This window comes from Homarus americanus, unplaced genomic scaffold, assembly GCF_018991925.1.
Source record: "Homarus americanus isolate GMGI-L3 unplaced genomic scaffold, GMGI_Hamer_2.0 scaffold11302, whole genome shotgun sequence".
Taxonomy (NCBI): Eukaryota; Metazoa; Arthropoda; class Malacostraca; order Decapoda; family Nephropidae; genus Homarus; species Homarus americanus.
In genome coordinates, this window is record NW_024736744.1 from 1954160 (window position 1) to 1974923 (window position 20764).

General features: G+C 47.1%; 1 protein-coding gene across 3 annotated transcripts in view; it reads left to right on the forward strand.

Moving 5' to 3' along the window:
- The window catches only part of LOC121872454 (longitudinals lacking protein, isoforms H/M/V-like), a 106825-nt gene continuing 86061 nt past the window's right edge, over nucleotides 1–20764 (forward strand). For all 3 annotated transcript variants that reach the window (XM_042375221.1, XM_042375224.1, XM_042375223.1), the window contains exon 1: nucleotides 1–78. The gene's annotated coding sequence lies outside the window, so the exon portion shown is untranslated. The remainder of the gene's footprint in view (nucleotides 79–20764) is intronic.

A 20764-nucleotide genomic window follows, 5' to 3' on the forward strand; every position in this document is an offset into this window, starting at 1 on the left:
GTCAGCCAGCCACTAGTGAGTGCTCAAGCCTAGGGGCGGGTGGGGGACAACACCTCCTCGGTTCTCTGCCTTTTTCAGGTATGTTCTCTCTTAGCCTCGCTGTTTTGAGCTGCCCAGTGGCTGTATAAAGGGTCGGGGACAGCAGATAATAGAGTACCCTGTGTTAAAAACGTGTGTAAAGTCAGGAAAATCGATGAAAATTTGGCCTGGCGCCGCTAGCTAGAGTTTAGTTCTGGAGCCAACAGTAAAGGACAGAATGGGCGATCCCCTGACCTCGCTGCCAGACGTATGGTTAAGTCGGTGACACCATGGTATCGACTTTCTCTGCGTTATACTTTTATGTGGATTATAACAATAAGTGTTGAAGTGTATGCTATATAATTTACGGTGTATTATGCCATTTGTAAACACGGGTGGATATGTTTTGGGGGTGGCACTGTGTGGAGTGTCAGCCCACTCAGTGTCAGAGCCAATGTTTGGTGACGTCATCAAGTTGTGACTCACAATCCGTCATTCATTCACTCAAAGTAATATAGAAACAGTTATAAGAGTGATATGTTGAAGAAACTCGAGCGAAAGAAGAAACAAGTGAACATGTAAGGGAATTATCAGGGTTCTGGTGGCAGCGGGGGGGGGCGGTAGCTAGCGGCTGCCCCTCCCTTCGGGCGCCAGAGAAGCGTGCCGATTTTTTTCGTCTATTTCAGCATATGCCATTTTGTTTTTGTTTTTAATATATTTTTTATATTATTTCACTTGATGAATATCGCATTTCAGTGAGGTGTAAAAAAAAGAGTATTGTGGTGAAGAGGAAAAAAGAATGAATGGGATGTCAGGTGGATAACTGTTATCGTAGAGCAGCAAGGTGATGGTGGTGGCAGGGTGGTAGTGGCGGGATTGTTGTAGCCTGAGGCTAGTGTCGCCAGCCTCCCTGCCCACCTGCCTCTTGCCTAATACACCCACCTACCTACCTGAAGCCTTGTGCTCTCATCTCTTTGTCAGCTTGTTTCTTCCAAGTATTTCACAGATCTTTCCTTTACCCTGTTAAATTATTAGTTCTCGTCTTAATTGCTTATTTGATATACAGTATCGGTATTTGAATGGTTTCATCTCACTTGCTATCCTTCATCTTTACATCCTTGTTCCTCCTGTTGGTAGTTAGTCATGTAAGTAGGTTTTATGTTATTGTCGCTTTTTTGCTTTTCACTTTTTCCCCCTTTACGGTGTATTTTCTCCCATTGACACTGATACTATAGTACTTTTTAGCGCCTCTCCTGCACACATGTCAGAGACGGAGTTTTTCTTTTCCTTATTGTTGTATTTTGCCTCTTGTACTCTTAATATACTTAACGCGTTTCTTATTTTTTATAGTTGCTTATACTTGTCATTCATCCCTGTATAATTGATTCTCCCATCTACATCTTTTTCTGTGTTACTAACTGTTTTGTTTTATTTCTCGTCTATTTTGGTTGTTTTTGACCTGAGAACTGGGAAACTAGAGAAATTCTGTGTTAAAACCGACCTGAACACATTTAACGAAGCTTACTGATCAGTGCCCAACGCTGCCGGGCGACCAACTAATGTTTACGTGCTGCACATCAGCTGATCGATGCCGCCACCCTGTCAGGCCCACGTTCACCACCAGCAATAACAATCACTCATTTCTTAATTACTTTGTTTCGGAATAGCTCAAGTAATTTGAATGACAGATTCCAAGTAGCTCAGGGATTCTTACCCAGATACAGTACGTACTTAGAAATTATTATGTCTACTTCATTGAAAATTATTACGTATTTTCTTTTTAATTTGTTCACGTGACACTCAGTGTAAATGGCCTCAATGTATAGTACGTTGAAAATGCTGCTAGCAAGATAATCATGCGTTCAGTGGCGTTTTACTTTGTTTAGAGCGCGGCGGTCGCCTTTTGTTCCACCCTGTAAATGGGTATCTAAGTTTACAACTTTGGGTAGTGAAGCTGGTCAAGTGTAGTGCCGTCCATGGTGCCTCCTTATGTACCGAAGGCTTCGTATACAATGTGCTGTATCCACACTTTCCCCAACGGGCAGTCATGCTTATGAGATCCACTTTCACTTTCACGTAGTTTATATTATTAGGTTGTCATTTTCATCTGAAAGTGGAGGCCGAGATTCACTGTAAGAGTGACGTCCACAGTCATGTTCGACCACTTTTGTCTTGTTATCGACCACAATTGTTTTACTGGTTTTATCGGGACAGCGAGAATATTTTAAACATTATTAATGTGTTTAATTCTCAGCGTTTTTGGTGTGCTCTCAGGGTTTGAACGAACTCTTACACAGTAATATAAAAACGACAGTACAGTATAGTATAGGGAAGAATCATGCTAGATGTAAAGTATTGTACAGTTTTCAGTCTAGTGATGTTTATTTTTTCTGTACTCGAGTCATCAGAAAGTTCGCACTGTGCAGCAGTATCGCGCGCAAGTCTGTACACAATATCGCTGGTTCGATCCCCAACCTAGTTCAGATGTGAGAAGGATGTTACCGAATGTGACCTTATCAATCATCGTTAGGATCTTCGAAACCTCGTGTATATACAGTAGATATATTCGTGTTAATACTAACTATAGTTGATGTTAAAATTTTCAGTTGCCAGTACTGATCAAAATTGCCAAAATAAATATATTAATACTGCTGGGCTTACGTGTCATTATTTGTATTACAGCGTGAAGGAGCAGCCAGTTTTCAACAGCTAGACTGATATTAATTAAAAAAAAAATCAAGATGTCCAGGTGCACATTTTCGGTTCTGCTGGTTAAGATCATTCAGCAAGGTAACGTGTGCTCACATCCAATACACAACGTCGCTCTCAGTAGTACGACTGGCCTAAATTCACAGCTGAGATGTATTTTTGTGTGTATGTGTGTGGGGGGGGGGGTGCATAAAGGTCTTTGAAAATTTTCTCTGGTTTTATAGAAGTTATGAATTTCTTGGAAACAATATGGTTACAAGTTGATTTAAGGTTTTCATTTTGTTTTTGTTTTAGCATATGAATCTAAATAAACCAGGCATTTGATGTCTTCTTTTTTTTAACATTATCTTTATGGCACTGATATATCTATCTCTCCAGACGGGGTGCCGAGGAATCTCTAAACTGCGCAAAGGTTTTATAAGTGTTGTATATGACTTACAAGTTAGTATCAGTGATGGCTGTAAAGATTTTTACGCAGTCCCCCCTCGCGAAAACCTGCCCTCTCCCTTTGTTCATGTTCTGATAATTCGAGAACGTAAATATGTAGTGAAAATTGTTGTACAACTGAAAATTTATATACAGTATATAAATTATATACAGTATATAGATTCTATGCCTCATAACTAATAAGACAACAAATCATATTTCACAACAAAAGGTGATTTTACAATATTTTTAAGTACTTTCTCCGAGAAAATAACATTATTATGGAAGGCACACACACAAAAAGTGTTATACTGTGGAGAGCGTATTTAGTGTGGTACACAGACAAAATCTTTTCGGACAGGTTGGGTGTTACTATCAACTTTAGGTTAGGTGTCACATTAACTTTACGTTAGGTTAGGTTTGCTCGATGAGAGTTATTGTCCTACCCTCGCTATTATGCATGTTCCATAGCGTCTAGGGCATTTTGTCATAATAGCCTTCCATCACAGCTGCTGTGAGCTAAGTTTGGGGGGTCTTTGGTATCACGTGTGCCTTTAAACTTTTCAATTTAGCGAGTTATTCGTTTAGTTTATATCACATAAAGTGGAAACATGGATAAATTGATGAATGAAAGAAAGTAGATTTAAAAGAAGAGAAAAATTGGATTAGAAATAACCACCGGACGACACCGAATATTTTGGCGGGAAAACAGACGGCTTGGTGTCAAAGTAGCCAGGTAAAGTCATCGAAGATTGAAGTGGCCTTTTCATTTGATTTTTTACTCTTTAGCAAGATACATATTCATTGGAGGCGCTTTTACTTGGTTGTTCCATGACAAGGTCAATGTAGACAGGTCGGACGGACAGTGGTCCAGTTTACGCTCCCTCTGCTCAGTGACGTCACCTGAACTATGGCTGTCTTTCTCTCCACTAGTTTGTTTATCTTTGCAGTAGTATCATCATCATCATAACCCTGCTTCCTATATCCTGGTATGAGGAGGGGGGGGGGGGTAGCCATAGTAAGAGAGGCTATCAAAAAAAGGTGTCATAAAGGGTCTAGCCAGTTTCGTCCCATCATTGCCGAGGGAAGAAGAGCTGCCATTATTTGAATATTCTTACTTATTTCCTGATATTCCTACGCTTATTTCAGTGCAAAATATCTGTGCACTTAGGTTCATAGCTGCCTCCTCTGAAATGTTTCCGTATTAGTGTGTATGCATCTAAAAGGGGAATAAATATATCATGGTAACTTATATTTTGTTTACACACATAGGTTTTTAAATAAATAACATACTGTATATGATTTACATCAACTATAACCCAAGGCAATCTTTTTTTCCTACTATAATTTTGATATTTTCATAAATTTTCTATTTTCACTTCTGCAATCTTACTTGTTTTCTTATTTATCCTCATACTAGCAGAATCGCCGCCCTCCGGGCGGCTCATCCGCAAGGCAACGGTAGGATGCCACCCTCCGGGAGGCTCCACATTGTCTCACTGTTCAGTCCCCAAAACTTCTTCCATCAATAGTTCATTAACGGTGTATGTAAGTTCCACCATGTTTTTTACTACAACGGTACAACAAAGTATATTTTTTTTAGCATTAAACTGTTATTATTTTATTGTCTAATCATCACTACATATAACACCACCCATCATCACTACATATAACATCATCCATTATCACTACATATAACATCATCCTTCATCACTACATATAACACCACCCATCATCACTACATATAACATCATCCATCATCACTACATTTAACATCATCCATCATCACTACATCTAACAACATCCATCATCACTACATATAACACCATCCATCATCACTACATCTAACAACATCCACCATCACTACATATAACACCATCCATCATCACTACAGATCGGTAAAGTAGTTTCCGAGATTCTCGTGCGGACACACACACAAACAGACATACTTCTTTGTTTTATATAGATAGACTACTGTTCAGTTTAAAGAACACAGATATTTTGGCAAAGATGGCTAAAACATCATGGGGTACATCAACTCTCTATCTCAGACAATTATTTTGAAACAGTCTTTCCCCTCCATTAGACTGTCCCCATGTACAGCCTTCAATACGTCTCTCATAATGGTTAAGAGGGTCAGATGGAACATACAGATCACCTCTGTTTATTTCTCCTGTCCATGTTTTGTGCACACAGTGACTTTCTGGCCTAAGTGGGGGCATTTCACGCAAAACCTTCTTACAATATTGCAACCAACGTACCTAAGAGCTTCCTCTTCTATGACTAAATCTATTGCTTTATTGTCAGGGTTTATACAATCCTAGGTTTTCATCAAACTCACCATTTAACTGCCAGCTCTCTGTCATTTGTTTGTCTTAGACCAATATTTCTTGACAAGCGGTCAAAATTATCATTAGCTGTGTTAAATTTCTCAGAAATTAGCGAAACGTCTTTTCTCAGGAGTAACTTTTTGAGCCTTAATTTAAATTCCACAGCATTTTGATGGTCGTAGGTTCCATGTATCTGTCTTATGCACCCAAACAAATGCTCCAGACAATCTTTACCTAGTTTCTAGTTAGAATGAATTCAAGATTAAAAGACTTGTGGAACATTTTGTTCAACCCTATAAGTGACCGACATATTAGGGCATCTCTGTAGTCATGTTCCTTAAAATGTATTGAGCACACCACTGTACTGTCTGCATTGGTGTCATCAACTCGGCAACAGGAATGAACCCACCTCTGTCTAAATTGTTTTTCCTTTGGAAAGTGTAAATATTTAATGCTTGATCCTGCTGTCTTTTTCTTGTGATATTTCATCCATATACTGAGAAAATATCCTCTGCGTCCTCTCTGTCTCCAGCAACACCTTCTTCAACAACACCTGCCCCTGCCTGGCCTCACCTGGCTGCAATACAGCAGTCCCGGCCGTCTCCTAACTCATCTACTACTGGGCCTCCTTCCCGTCTCTACTCTGACGCTGTCGGGCCTTGTGCTCCCACCGATAACCCCCCACAACCCTCCTCCAGTGACTCGACACAGATATCCCTCTTACACGAATTTACCAACCGTGTTGAAAGACTCTTTGATAAACTCTGTACCGCCATCTCCAACCTACACAGACTACCCCTGCCTCCAGCTGCTACCCAGTCACCCCCCTCTTTGGTTTGACACTACTTGATAGCTCTCCTGTGTGCCCCTCATGCTCACGGCCTACTCCACCGCCGCCTGGCACCACTGCTGGCGTCCACACCGAGCCTGCCCCATGCTCGGCGGCCCCTGCCCACCCACCGCTCGCTCATGGACACGATGACACCATCCCCGGCTCCCAGTCCCTTACCGGCATGCCGGCACCTGGGACCCATCCACTCCAGTTCTCCACATCAATTGACCACCATGCGGACATGCTAGTGGACTACGTATCTACGCCAAGAAGGACGTCCCCTACCAACCTCTTGACGCCCCCCTTGAAACCGACACTACCGACGTACACGCCATCACAATCGCACTAAAAGGTATGTCCTTCAATATTGTCAATGCCTATGGCCTGGCACTTGACATTATTAGGGACCTGCCACGCTTTGTCATAAACAGATAAATTGTACCGGGAATTTTCCCCCCACACACTCATCATTCTGTCACTTTATGTAACTTGCTGACAAAACCCATGACCCATCAGGCTTTTACGCCCTTAATACACGAGTCATAAAGGCAAGCATGAACTCCGCATGCTTCCCAGATGGGCGTTGTAAACGCTTCTGGGCTTCACCTTGCACAGGATGTAAGGGGGAGCCCAATAAACTAGCCCCCTTGGGGGCAATCTAAAAAAAAATCTACGCAGGGTGGATCAGCTGAAGTCCTCACTCCTGCCCACCTCGTACAGTCAACCAAAGATGCCCCTACCCCACCCTGGGTCTCGTTCTCGCAATTTTACCTGGCAATACTTGGTAAATGAAGGCTGTATGTAAAGGTGATTGTGATTGGCGGATCTATTTTCGGCTTTATCACTGTCAGGATAAATATTAAACAAACCAAAGGTAAAATTTTTTTAATAATAAACTATTCATTGTTATTTAAGGTTAGAAGAAGTTTCCAAATGTTCGTATATTGTTTAAATAACGAAGAAAATGCTATTCATGAATTGGCAACTCAACTACAACGTCAGCTGCCACAAGATTCTCACGTCAAATTTTCTTCAAGGATCAGTTTAATGACTTCGAGGGATGTGTTGTCTAATGGTAGACCCTGCTACCATATGGCATCACCAAAATTGTGACCAAGTCCCAGGTTGCTGATCTTACTTTCTGCCTCATTTACACGCAATTGCAGGGTCTCAATTGTTTCTCTTACCATTGACAACACAACATACATACTGTATATCGTTTCTCACTTTTGATCTTTTTTTTTCATTTTTGTATTTATAATTCTTTATTATTAATATTAATATTATTATTATTAGTTACTATTATTATCATTATTATTTTATTTTTGTTTGTTTTATCATAAATTTCATTTATTATGAATTATTATGACTATTATTTATTATTATTATTACATTTTGATCCCCCCCCCACCCCAGGCCCCGATGTGGGTCAGTGACCTGTGCCCGGTTGGGCTAATCCCCGTAAAAAAAAATGGCCTTGGGAGGGGGGGGCGGGGTACTTATGACAATCTTAACACTGGCGGCAGATGTGAAAACACCTGGAGCTTAATTCTCACCTTGGTTAGGGGTTGGGGTAGACATCGTGGCCAAAGGTGGGGGCCAGACTCAGTGGCCAGGGATGGGGGCAGACACTGTGGCTAGGATGGCGGCAGACACATTGGCCAGGGGAGGGGGTCAGACAGTATGGCTGGGGGAAGTGACAGATACTGTGGCCAGGGGTGAGGGCCAGACTCAATGGCCAGGGATGGGGACCAGGCCATGGTCAGGGGTGAGGTGGGCACGTGGTCAGGGGTGGGGTGGGCACTGTGGTCAGGGTGGGGTGAGCACTGTGGTCAGGGGTGGGGGTAGACACTGTGGTCAGGGGTGGGGGTAGGCACTGTGGTCAGGGGTGGGGGTAGACACTGTGGTCAGGGGTGGGGTAGACACTGTGGTCAGTGGGGGTAGACACTGTGGTCAGGGGTGGGGAGGCACTGTGGTCAGGGGTGGGGGTAGGCACTGTGGTCAGGGGTGGGGGGGTAGACACTGTGGTCAGGGGTGGGGTAGACACTGTGGTCAGGGTGGGGTAGACACTGTGGTCAGGGGTGGGGGTGAACACTGTGGTCAGGGGTGGGGTGGACACTGGTCAGGGGGGTGCACTGTGGTCAGGGGTGAGGTACTGTGGTCAGGGGTGGGGGTGAACACTGGTGGGGTGTGGGGTAGACACTGTGGTCAGGGTGAGGGTAGACACTGTGGTCAGGTGGGGTCCTGTGGTGGGGTGTGGGGGTGGACTGTGGTCGGGTGGGGTAACACTGTGGCCAGGGAGAGGAGCAGACTGCACTGTGTCCAGTGGTGTGGGCAGATATTTTGGCCCAGGGCGTGGGCATGTATTTTGGCCCGGGGTTGCACTTGGTAAGACACTCAAGTCTCTCATCGAAATACAATGGACTACGGTTGAGCTTGTGGAGCCTTGATAAGAAAATTGCATGTTGGCTATATATACCACCACCCCTGCCTCACATACTGTACCACCCCTGCCTCACGCACTTCACCACCCCTGCCTCCGCACTTCACCACCTGCCTCACACACCACCCCTGCCTCCACACACTGCACCCCTTCCTCCACACACCACCCCTTGCCTCACATACTGCCACCCCTGCCTCACATGCCTGACCACCTGCCTCACACTGCACCTTCCTCCCACCCCTCGCCTCCTGCCACCTGCCTCACCACCTCCACCACCTGCCTCCCTTGTACCACCTGCCTCCTGCCACCACCTGCCTCACACTTCACCACCTGCCTCCCACCCCTGCCTCACACTGCACCACCCTGCCTCATGCACACCCTGCCTCATGCCCACCCTGCCTCCACACCCTGCCTCCCCATGCACCTGCCTCCCACACCACCCTGCCACACATGCTGTACTACCCTGCCTCCTCACTGCACCACCCCTGCCTCCACACACACCACCTTGCCTCACATACTGTACCACCCCTGCCTCACACACCACCCCTGCCTCACACCGCCATACTCACATGCCTGCCTACCCCTGCCTCACCTTGCACCTGCCTCCACATACTGTACCACCCCTGCCACACATACTGCTTACCTGCCTCACACCCTGCCTACCTGCCTCCCACATACTGTACCCTGCCTCTGCACCTGCCTCCACACACCACCCTTGCCTCACATACTGTGCCACCTCACACACACCACCTGCCTCCCACCACCCCTTGCCTCACATACTGCCTGCCCCTGCCTCCTGACCTCCACATGCTGTACCACCCTGCCCACACACACTGCACATACCCTCTCCACACACCACACCTCCACCACCACCCCTTGCCTCACATACTGTACCACCCCTTCCTCCGCTGCCACCCTGCCTCACACTGCACCATTCCTGCCTGCACCATTCCTGCCTCCACTGCACCATTCCTGCCTCCACGCGCACCATTCCTGCCTCCGCACCACCTGCCTCCACACACCACCCTGCCACATACTACCCCTGCCACACACTGCACCACCCTGCCACATACTGCCTGCCTCACACGCACACCCCTGCCTCACGCCACCATTCCCTGCCTCCACACCACCTGCCTCCACACCACCTGCCACACATACTGCACCACCTGCCCACATACTGTACCACCCCTGCCACACATACCACCTGCCTCACACCTGCCTCACCACTGCACCCACCCCTGCCTCCCACACACCCCTGCCACACATACTGCACCACCCTGCCACACGCACCACCCCTGCCTCACACACCACCCCTGCCACACATACTGCACCACCCCTGCCACACATACTGTACCACCCTGGCCTCACGCACTGCACCACCCCTGCTGCACGCACTGCACCATTCCTGCCTCAAGCACCACCCCCCCCACACACCACCCCTGCCACACATACTGCACCACCCCCTGTCACACACACTGCACCACCCCCTGCCACACATACTGCACCACCTCTGCCGCACATATGTGCCACCCCTGCCTCACACGCACTGCACTACCACTGCTCCCACGCACTGCACCACTCCTGCCTGACGCACCACCCCTGCTCACACCACCCCCCACACATACTGTGCCACCCTTGCCCTCACGCACTGCACCACCCCTGCCTCCCACACCCACCCTTTGCCCTCACATACTGTGCTCAACCCTGCCTCCACATCGTTGCACCACCCCTGCCCCACGCACCCATGCCTCACACTGCACCACCCCTGCCTCACATACTGCACCACCCCTGCCCCAGCACACCTTGCCCCCACACACTGTACCACCCTGCCTCACATACTGTACCACCCCTGCCCACGCACCACTCTTGCCTCCACACACTGTACCACCCTGCTCTCATACTGTACCACCCCCTGCCTCCAGCACCACCTTTGCCTCACACTGCCAACTTTGCCCTCACATACTGTACCACCCTGCCCCACGCACTGCACCACCCTGCCCCCACACACTGCACCACCCCTGCCTCACAACACCACCCCTGCTCTACGCACTGCACCACCCCTGCCTCACACACTGCACCACCTGGCTCACACACCACCTTGCTTAGCCTGAGAATTGCTGTTCGACACCACAACTGCATCCAGCCCATACGTGAACTGATGCTATAAGAACAGCCCCAAACCATTGTAAAATCAATTACATGTTATAAACCAGTGTATTTCTGTAAACACTACTTTTTGCATCACTATGTTGAAATGCACTGTGTTTGAGCTTTTCCATCTAGTTATTATATATCTTATTTGTATCATATGTTACTTGTATATTATTTGTAAATCGAAACCCATTCCCAAATATTTAACTGATATTTTCAGCCTTCTGGCTGCCGTTCTTTTCAATAAACCGTTAATTATTATTATTATATATCGTACCACCTTCCTCACATACTGTACCACCCCTCACACACTGTACCACCCCTGCCCCACACTGCACCACCCCTGGCCCCACACACCACCCTTGCCCTCACATACTGTACCACCCCTTCCTCACACTGCACCACCCCTGCCCCACGCACTGTACCACACTCCCTGCCTCACACACTGCACCACCCTGCCCCACACACCCCCACCCTTGCCTCACATACTGTACCACCCTTCCTCACATACTGCACCACCCCTGCCCCCACGCACTGACCACCCCCCCTCACACACTGCACCACCCCTGCCTCACACATGCACCACCCCTGCCTCACACACTGCACCACCCTGCCTCACACAACTAATTCTCACATGACACACTGTACCACCCTTCCTCACACACTGTACCACCCCTGCCTCACACACTGTACCACCCTGCCTCTACACACTGCACCACCCCTGCCCCACACCAACCTTGCCTCACATACTGTACCACCCTCACACATTGTACCACCCTGCCTCACGCACTGTACCACCCCTGCCTCACGCACCACCCTGGTCAGCATACTGCAACACTTGCCCCACGCACTGCACCACCCCTGCCCTCACACAACCTTTTGTTCCCACACTGTAACCACCCTTCCTCTGTACTCAGCCCACCCCTGCCTCACACTGCACCACCCTGCCCCACACCACCCTTGCCCCACACACTGTCTCCCCCACAACACCACCCCTTCCTCACATACTGTACACCCCTGCCCCAGGCACTGCACCACCCCCCTGCCCCACACACTGCACCACCCCTTCCCCACATACCACCCACCTGCCCCACGACATACCCAACCTCTGCCCCACGCACTGCACCACTCCCTGCCCCACACACTGCACCACCCCTTCCTCACACACTGTACCACCCTGCTCCCACACACTGTACCACCCCGCCCCACGCACCACCCTTTGCCCCATACGCCACCACCTGCCCCACGCACTGCACCACCCCTGGCCCACACACACCACCCTTGCCTCACATACTGCACCACCCCTGCCACACACACTGCACCCACCCTCTCCTCACACTGTACCCCCTCGCCCTCACGCACTGCACTACCCCCTGCCCCCACGCACTGCACCACCCTGCCTCACGTACTGCACCACCCTGCCTCACACACACCACCCTTTGCCTCACATACTGTACCACCCTTCCCACACATACTGCACCACCCCTGCCTCACACACCCCCTGGCCCACATATTGCACCACCCCTCCCACATACCACACAAACCACCCTCACACACACAATTAACCCCTGCCACATACACTGCACCAACTCTGCCACACCAACCTGCCACACTGTACCGCCCCCACCTCACATACCACCCCTGGCCCCACACACTGACACCCCCCACACATACCCACCCCTACACACACACACCACCCCTGCAACACATTGCACCACCCCTCCCCACATACCACTCCCCACATACCCCTGCCACACACACCACCCCACACACATAATGCACCACCCCCGCCTCACACCAAACCCACACACACACACCACCCTGCCACACACACTGTACCACCCCTGCCCCACACACCATCCCACACACTGTACCACCCCTGCCCCACACATCACCCCACACATACTGACCACCCCTGCCACACGTGCCACCCCCACCACATCACCACCCCTGCCCCACACGCCACCCCTGCCTCCACATACCACCCCCTGCCACACACTGTGCCACCCACACCTCACACACCCCTGCCACAAAACTGTACCACCCCTGCTCTAACAGCACCCCTGCCTCACATACCACCCCTGCCGCACATACTGTACCACTCCTGCCTCACATACCTCCCCTGCCACACACACACCCTGCCACACATACTGTACCAAAGAAGTATGTCTGTGTGTTTGTTTGTTTGTGTGTGTGTCCGCACGAGAATTGCGGAAACTACTTTCCCGTGTTTTCTTCTTTCCTTGTGGTTATCAGCATATACCTGGATCACGCGCACCCACAGAGATTTACTTGCATATATATATATATATATATATATATATATATATATATATATATATATATATATATATATATATATATATATATATATATATATATATATATTTCATGTAGATCCACAATGAAAACGTGGATAAGATAAATCTTGATAAAATCACACGGGAAAAGGGAAACAGCGGAGCACCTTAGCTTTCGTCTTTATTCAAGACATCTTCAGATGCAACTGGATTACATGGACAGAGAGAGGCTTAAATATACAGGGGTACCTTAAAAACATGAGGTCAGTTCATAATGATGTCATCCACGAATCCCCACACCAACACACACGTAGAGGAGCTTAAGAGAAGGGGGGTGACGTGACTAGTCAGGTCAGGTCTAGATGTATGATAGGTTGGGTGTAACACTTGCGTTAGTAGAAGAGATGGGTCGGCATACGGGGATGGAGGTTGGTTCCGAGGCAGAGGGCAGATTACTGGCCCTCAGGTGAATCACCATTACTAGGTGCATCACCATCACTATCAGTTATAGTTGTCAGGGCTTCCCTGACAAATCCCTCAAAGTCACTTTCACTGTCACTATCACTGGCTGTGGTAGGTTGCGGGCGAAGAACTCGGTAATGCTTTTTTGACGGCTAGTTTTGATGTTGTCTTGATACACCTTGATGTACGGCTCCATAGCCTGCACCAGCCGGGTATGGAAGACTTCATAGCGGTCATCGTCAGGGTCGTTGGAAAGGAAGAGCTGTAATTTTTCTGCACACTCGATGGCACCCTTAATATTACAATGCGTTATTTTGTGTTCTTCTGGGATTGACGCACCACCTTCCTCTTCACTGACGTGATCATCTTCCAACATCTCGTCGGCAGTCATTTCAGGATCTCTGATCACCTCCATGATGTCTTCGTTGGTGGTGTCGGAGAAGCCTTCAGCTGTAATGGTGTGCTCAGCTTCTCTTGCAAGGTTCAATGCCACTGTCACAGACTGAACCTCACCAGTCACAGGTTGACTCCGCCTCTCACCTGGTATGCCATGCAACACATGCCTCCATGTGTGACGAATCGTAGCTATAGACAGCTGATCCCATGCCTCCACCAAGAAGTCTGACCCACATGGTACAAGTGAGTCACCACACAGTCGGTTGTCTGGACACATGGTACAAGTGAGTTACCACACAGTCGGTTGTCTGGACACATGGCACAAGTGAGTCAACACTCAGTCGGTTGTCTGGACTCATGGTACCTCTGAGTCGCCACACAGTCGGTTGTCTGGACTCATGGTACCTCTGAGTCGCCACACAGTCGGTTGTCTGGCCCACATGACACAAGTGAGTCACCTCACAGTCAGTTGTCATGACACAAGTGAGTCACCACACACACACGGTTGTCTGGCCCACATGACACAAGTGAGTCACCACGCAGACGGTTGTCTGGACACATGGTACAAGTGAGTCACTACTCAGTCGGTTGTCTGGCCCACATGGTACAAGTGAGTCACCACACTGTCGGTTGTCTGGTCAACATGACACAAGTGAGTCACCACACAGTCGGTTGAGTGAAAACGTGACACAAGTGAGTCGCCACACAGACGGTTGTCTGGATACATGGTACAAGTGAGTCACTACACAGTCGGTTGTCTGGACACATGGTACAAGTGAGTCACTACACAGTTGATTGTCTGGCCCACATGACACAAGTGAGTCACCCACACAGTCAGTTGTCTGGTCAACATGACATAAGTGAGTCACCACACAGTCGGTTGTCTGGCCATGACACAAGTGAGTCACCACACAGTCGGTTGTCTGGTCCACTTGGTACAAGTGAGTCACCACCTGATCGGTTGTCTGGCCCACATGACACAAGTAAGTCACCACACAGTCGGTTGCCTGGACACATGGTACAAGTGAGACCTACACAGTCAGTTGTCTGGCCCACATGGTACAAGTGAGTCACCACACAGTCGGTTGTCTGGCCCACATGACACAAGCGAGTCACCACTCAGACGATTGTCTGGCCGACATGACACAAGTGAGTCACGACACAGTCGGTTGTCTGGGCCACATGACACAAGTGAGTCACCACTCAGACGATTGTCTGGCCGACATGACACAAGTGAGTCACCACACAGTCGGTTGTCTGGCCCACATGACACAAGTGATCACCACAGTCGGTTGTCTGCCCATATGCTGTTACCACACAGTCGGTTGTCTGCACAAGTGGTCACATGACACAAGTGAGTCACCACACAAGTGAGTACCACACGGTTGTCAGTTGAGTCACACATGGACACATAAGTGGAGTCACCACACAGTCAGGTTGTCTGGCCCACATGGTACAAGTGAGTCACCACACAAGTCGGTTGTCTGGCCCACATGGTACAAGTGAGTCACCACACAGTCGGTTGTCTGGCCCACATGGTGCGTAAGTCACCACACAGTCAGTTTGTCTGGACACATGGTACAGTGAGACAGTCGGTTGTCTGGCCCATGGTACAAGTGAGTCACCACACAGTCGGTTGTCTGGCCCACATGGTACAAGTGAGTCACCACACAGTCGGTTGTCTGGACACATGGTAGTGAGTCACCACAGTCGGTTGTGGCCCACATGACCAAGTAAGTCACACAGTGGTTGTCACTGGCCCACATGGTACAAGTGAGTCACCACACAGTCGGTTTGGACACATGGTCACGTGAGTCACACAGTCGGTTGTCTGGACACATGACATAAGTGAGTCCCACAGTCAGTTGTCTGACCATGGCACAAGTGGAGTCACCACACAGTCAGTTCGGAGTCTGGACACATGGTACACGTGAGTCACCACACAGTCCGGTTGTCTGGACATATGTGAGTCACCACACAGTGGTTGTCTGGCCACACATTACACAGTCGGTTGTCTGACACATGACAAGTGAGTCACCACACAGTCGGTTGTCTGGCACATGAGTACAAGTGAGTCACATGACACACAAGTCAGTTGTCTGGACACATGGTACAATAAGTCACCACAGTCAGTTGTCTGGCCCACATGACACAACTAAGTCACCACACAGTCGGTTGTCTGGACACATGGTACAAGTAAGTCACCACACAGTCGGTTGTCTGGCCCGACATGACACAAAAGTCACCACACAGTCCGGTTGTCTGGACACATGGTACAAGTAGTCACCACACAGTCGGCTTGTCTAGGCCCATTCAAGTAGTCACACACAGTCGGTTGTCTGGTGGACACAAGTAAGTCACCACACAGTCGGTTGTCTGGCCCACATGACACAACTAAGTCACCACACAGTCGGTTGTCTGGCCCACATGACACAAGTAAGTCACCGCACAGTCGGTTGTCTGGCCCACATGACACAAGTAAGTCACCACACAGTCGGTTGTCTGGACACATGACACAACTAAGTCACCGCACAGTCGGTTGTCTGGCCCACATGACACAAGTAAGTCACCGCACAGTCGGTTGTCTGGACACATGGTACAAGTGAGTATTAGCAGTTATTGTTCATTACGAGAGTCACTGAAACAAAATCATAAAATCATTTAGCAATTGACGGTAACATTTTTCGGGAAAATCTGGCACACGAAATTAAAATGAGATATAGGGGAGAATTCCATAGACGAAAGGCACAAGAATAAAACAGTGCAGAGGATGGCCGCGTGTATTTAATTTAAAGTTTTAACAGTGAATTGCTGACAAACAACGGGGCAGAGCGTCTGTGAACAGAAGGGCGTTTGATTATGAATAATATTTTAAGAATTATGTATTTCTTTTAATCATATGAGAGAGGACCCGATTGAAGGGAGGGAGTTTTTTCAATGATTATTTACTGATATTTAATTTATTAATGTATGAGCATATTCCTATGCCTATTATAAATATATTTATGTAACCATTACCTGTGTCATTAATAATTTTTTCTCGTCTGTTCACCACTGTTCCATCTTTCTTCCCCGCCCTCTCTTTCTTAGCTATCTCTTTTCTACCCACTCCTGTTGTCCTTCTTATTTCCTTTGACTTCTCATTGTCTCTCACTCTCTTCCTCCTCCCTTTTCTCCTCTCGTTATCTCCCTCCACATCTAATGGTAGACCCTGCTGCCATATGGCATCACTAGAACTGTGACCAAGTCCCAGGTTGCTGATCTGACTTTCTGCCACATTTACTGACAATTGCAGGGTCTCAATTGTCTCTCTTACTTTGACAACACAACATGCATATATCATTTCTCACTGTTGTTGTTGTTCCCTGGTGGGCTAATCCCCGTAAAAAAAGAAAATAAAAAAATTACCGTCTACTTATCACCCCCCACACTCCCATATCATTGTCCTCCCGTCACCCTCCAACTACCCTGCCATACGTCTTAGTCTATTTCTTTAACCTTCCTGTTTTCACCAACCCCTAACCGTCCCCTTATCTCTATCCTTCAATATCCCTCTCTTTCCGTTCCCCCTTTCCCTCCCTCTCCTTAGGTATTGGTGGACCGCGGTATCTATTCAAAATTAGTCACACTAGGAGCATGTGATGGTGCGAGGGTTGGTGATCATTTGGTGGCTCTACCATCAGTGTTTCTCTCTCTCTCTCTCTCTCTCTCTCTCTCTCTCTCTCTCTCTCTCTCTACGTGCTTCTTGAGAACATCTTATATCCCTGCGATGTTGCCTTAAGTGTTTAACCCCTTCAATACCTGGACGTCACATTTGCTATTTCATTTGGCTAATGCCAGACGATTTTATTTAGCACAGACGGGACCTCGTTCACAAGAGGTTAATAATGTAGGATCTCGGATGATAGGAAGTTGTGTTCTTTTATTGTATTTTAGGAAGTATTTAGAGCTTCATCGGAGGACCTATAACACAGTCATCCATGGGCTTATAGACTCTGTCGATACTTTGCATGCCAGCTTGGATTTTGTCTTCTCCCCTCAGTTTCCTTGCACGATTTCGCTATATCTTTTGTGTATCTTTGGAATTAGATATTTATGCGGATGAAAGTTAAATTTAGTTTGGTTTAGTTAGGTTGAAACATATAAACTCTCAATAGGAGGCAGAGTAGTACTGTTGTGGGTTAACAATCAACAGTATATTTTTATGGTCTTTATAGTTAGTAGATGAACATATTTTTGAAGGTTTGGAATCTCATTAACTAATTTATTTTTTTCTCATTGCAAAAATCGGGAGCAAGTTCAGGTGACACTATCTCAAGGAAGGTCATCTCCAAAATTAGATAAGATGAGACCAGTTTTGGCGGGCGCTTTGACTATAACCCTACAAATAACTTGTCCCGGCAGGTTACCTTGTGGCGCTCCACAGATAATGACGCCCCAGTCTGATAGAACATTTTGATACTTGACATCCGTGACGGCTACCTGAGAGGAAGCCTTGAATGATAAAGAGTGAAGATGGGCGACGTCCAAGAAATACAGTTCCAATAGAGCAGTAGAATGGCCCACATATTGCACTACAGTACTTCCACAAAATCATTGACGGACATGTACTCACGTGCGGCAGTGTATCTACAGATTTGACGTAAGATGTAGGCAACCCACCTAGACAAAACCCTTGTCTAATAATTTACCAAAGTTAGGATTAAAATATCCCTGATGAAGTTGACTCAGATCTGTTACTGTAGGTACTTCAGACAATGTTGTTAAGGCCGCTTGTTGATATATATATATATATATATATATATATATATATATATATATATATATATATATATATATATATATATATATATATATATATATATATATATATATATATATATAGTTACGCCGTCTCTTAATTTACTTCAATATCCAGGTTCTAGGCGTAACCAAACAAAAAAGTGAAGTAAATTAAAAGGGAATAAAAATAAATAAAGTAAACCTTTAAGAATTAAATTAATTAAATATCAACACAATAAAGAGCCTCGTAGGCTGTCACAAATTGATTCACCATCGAAACTTTTAAGACACAAATGATACTAAACATCGAAACATCAAAAGAATAATAATAAAGCATTGGATTACGTTAACACTGCATAAACATATAAAAACTAACACTGAAATTAACTAACGTGAAACAACACTGAATTACTTAAATGTAACGAAGCAAATACTGATGGACATAAATAGAGACATAAATAGGTACTCACATAGATATACCACATTGGTGGCGACAGGAACAACACAGATAAATGAAGTATAAGTAACAGGTGATGATTGTCACTTAAAGGGTGTGAACTGTATGACAAGAGGTCTGAACTAACTCCGTCAGTTGGTGGGTCCTATATGTAAGGTCGGCTCCCGCCACGCGACCCGCCGGTGGGTCGTTTAACGATGCAGATGGTCGTTAGAGAACAAATAATAACAGTTAAAACCTTAACAGCACAGGGTAAGGTGACTAGATTATATAATAGTAAATACAACACATCATTACAGGAATAATATGGAACATGGAAGCATGTTATATAAAAAAAAAATAGAAAAATACGACACGGTCGTAACAGTCCCCACGAGAATCTCGGAAACTACTTTACCGATCTGTAGCTATGATGGATGGTGTTATATGTAGTGATGATGGATGGTGTTATATGTAGTGATGGTGGATGTTGTTATATGTAGTGATGATGTATGGTGCTATATGTAGTGATGATGGATGTTGTTATATGTAGTGATGATGGGTGGTGTTATATGTAGTGATGATGGATGGTGTTATATGTAGTGATGATGTACGGTGCTATGGGTGGATGTGTTATATGTAGTGATGATGGGTGGTGTTATATGTAGTGATGATGGATGGTGTTATATGTAGTGATGATGTACGGTGCTATATGTAGTGATGATGGATGATGTTATATGTAGTGATGATGGATGTGTGGTGATGCTGGTGGTGGCTAGTATAGTGATGGAATTGGTGGTGGCTAGTGTGGTGATGGTGGTGGTGGCTAGTGTGGTGATGGTTGTGGCTAGTGTGGTGATGTTGGTGGTTAGCGTGGTGATGGTGATGGTGGTAGTGGCTAGTGTAGTGATGGTGGCTAGTGTGGTGATGGTGGTGGTGGTAATTAGTGTAGTGATGGTGGTGGTGGCTAGTGTAGTGATGGTGGTGGTGGCTAGTGTGGTGATGGTGGTGGTGGATAGTGTGGTGATGGTGGTGGTGGCTAGTGTGGTTATGGTGGTGGTGCTTAGTGTAGTGATGGTGGTGGTGGCTAGTGTAGTGATGGTGGTGGTAATTAGTGTGGTGATAGTGGTGGTGGCTAGTGTAGTGATGGTGGTGGTAATTAGTGTGGTGATGGTGGTGGTGGCTAATGTGGTGATGGTGGTGGTGGCTAGTGGGGTGATGGTGGTGGTGCCTAGTGTGGTGATAGTGATGGTGGTTGGTGTGGTGATGGTGGTGGTGCCTAGTGTGGTGATGGTGTTGGTGGCTAGTGTGGTGATGGTGGTGGTGGTGATGGTGGTGGTGGTTAGCGTGGTGATGGTGGTGGTGGCTAGTGTGGTGATGGTGGTGGTGGCTAGTGTGGTGATGGTGTTGGTGGCTAGTGTGGTGATGCTGGTGGTGGCTAGTGTAGTGATGGTGGTGGTGGCTATTGTGGTGATATTG